The following is a 2580-nucleotide window of genomic DNA, read 5'->3' on the forward strand; positions in this document are numbered from 1 at the left end:
CCAAACGGACAATTCAAGATTGAATACAATGATTAATGCAAATTGTCCGCAAGAATCAAATGGGAATCTAAGGTTCACTCATCATGAACACAATTTGTATAGCTTATATCAACTGTCATTAACAGCAGTGAACAACTAATAATAATATTAGTTGGTAACAAACATTTGTACCTATGATGATGAGCAGCACGGTCCAAAATGAAAGCAACAATGAATGACCACCTAAATCAATCATCATTCTGAAAAATAGATATCAATATGTGGCAATTAGTAGGCTTTATAAAAAGCCTGTGTGTGTGTGTGTGTGTGTGTGTGTGTGTGTGTGTGTGTGTGTGTGTGTGTGTGTGTGTTGTGTGTGTGTGTGTGTGTGTGTCTCTGTGTGTGTATGTCTGTGTGTCTCTGTGAGTGTGTGTGTATGTGTGTGTGTGTGTGTGTGTGTGTCTCAGTGTGTGTATGTGCAATGGCACACCGTGTTTCGAGAAACTTTTGTGGCCAACATTCCATCAAAAGTTTAACTCAATTAACCAAAATGATACTTCAACAATATTCCAAAGAAACAATTATATAATTTCTATAGTAAATTGTGACATAATTTAGAAATAATTGGAAGCATAAGAATACTAAGTACATTTAACATTTAGAAAACTATATGCAACAAACTACTATGCTCCAACATCTGCAAATTTGCAGGTTGTAGCCAGTATTTCATGCATTACAAGGCAAAGATTTCCAAAGGTGAACTTATATATATAACAGGATGTAACATTCTCTTTTTATAGATTTTGACATTGGTATTATTATTAGATAACATAAATATCTCTTTAATGTTTCTGCTGGAGTTTGAAACATTGAAATGATATTTTATTGGGGATGTTGATATTATATTCATTTCCTCACAATAAGCCCCCATCTTCACCTAGTTTATCTTCTTTGGGTTATTTTATGTCGAAAGTTAACAAATAATTGCAGTCTCATTATTGATCCCTGTACTGCAGTGTAAGGTCAATCTCAGATGGGGTTTTCTCATTAAATGCCTCCCTTCACATTGCAATGGAGAAACTATAAAGGACTAGACTCAATATTGTTGCTTAAGAGGGTGTTCCTGGAGAAATTCTTCCCTACATCTAGGACCACTGCCATCAGAAAAGACATTTCAGGCATCAAGCAACTTAATGGAGAAAGCTTGTATGAGTACTGGGAAAGATTCAAGAAATTGTGTGCAAGCTATCCTCACCACTAGATTTCTGAGCAACTCCTTCTTCAATATTTCTATGAGGGACTTAGCAACATGGAGAGGAGTATGATTGATGCTGCCAGTGGTGAAGCCCTTGGTGATATGACCCCTGCTGAAGCTAGGAATTTGATTGAGAAGATGGCTTCCAACTCCCAACAATTCAGTGCAAGAAATTATGCTATTGTTCTTAGAGGAGTCCATGAGGTGGCCACAAATTCATCTTCATCTACTGAAAATAAAAAGCTTGAAGGAAAACTTGATGCCTTGGTCAACCTAGTAACTCATCTTGCCATGAATAAGAAATCTACACATGTTGCAAGAGTCTGTGGTCTATGTTCTTCTGCAGATCACCGTAAAAATCTTTGTCCTTCTTTGTAGCAATCTGGAGTCAATGAGCAACCTAAAGCTTATGCTACAAACATTTATAATAGTTACACCTCCTCAGCAGCAAAACCAACAACAGCAGAATAATTATGACCTTTCAAGCAATAGATACAATCCAGGTTGGAGGAATCATCCAAATCTGAAATGGACAAGTCCTCCACAACAACAACAGCATGTGCCTCCTTTCCAGAATGTTGCTGCTCCAAGCAAGCCATATGTTCCTCCTCCAATATAACAGCAGTCACAACAAGCAATTGAGGTCTCTCCTCAACCTTCCTTAGAAGAGTTAGTGAGGCAAATGACCATCCAGAATATGCAATTTCAGCAAGAGACAAGAGCCTCCATTCAGAGTCTGACAAATCAGATGGGGCAGATGGCTACTCAGATGAACCAAGCTCAGTCCCAAAATTCTGACAAATTGCCTTCACAAACTGTGCAGAATCCAAAAAATGTGAGTGCCATCACCTTAAGGTCAGGCAACCAAATTCAAGTGCCTCCACCAGTAGCAGCACCTGCACCTGAACCTGTCAAGCTTCCTTCTACACCTGAAAAAGAGGATGAGATAGTTGCACAAAAGAGAAAGCTTCCTAACAAAAATTTTCATGCAGGTGGACCTTCTTCTAGTAATTATGACTTACAACAGCCTCCTATCCCTCTTCCATTCCCACCTAGTGCAATTCCAAACAAAAAGATGGAAGAAGCGGGAAAGGAGATCATGGAGACCTTTAGAAAAGTAGAGGTGAACATACCTCTGCTGGATGCCATCAAGCAGATTCCAAGATATGCCAAGTTTCTAAAGGAGCTGTGCACCCACAAAAGGAAGTTCAAGGGCAATGAAAGGATTAGCATGGGTAGAAACGTGTCAGCATTGATAGGTAAATCTGTTCCTCACATTCCTGAGAAATGTAAGGACCCAGGTACTTTCTGTATACCTTGCATAATTGGGAACAATAAATTTGAGA

The 2580-nt window shown here is 38.8% G+C and overlaps 1 non-coding gene across 1 annotated transcript; it reads right to left on the reverse strand.

Moving 5' to 3' along the window:
- Window positions 1-1135: 1135 nt before the first annotated feature.
- Window positions 1136-1242, reverse strand: LOC114394282. The gene has a single exon (XR_003662688.1). It is a non-coding gene; the product is annotated as a small nucleolar RNA R71 (small nucleolar RNA).
- Window positions 1243-2580: the final 1338 nt, after the last annotated feature.

Source organism: Glycine soja, chromosome 17 (genome assembly GCF_004193775.1).
Source record: "Glycine soja cultivar W05 chromosome 17, ASM419377v2, whole genome shotgun sequence".
In the NCBI taxonomy this organism is placed as follows: domain Eukaryota; kingdom Viridiplantae; phylum Streptophyta; class Magnoliopsida; order Fabales; family Fabaceae; genus Glycine; species Glycine soja.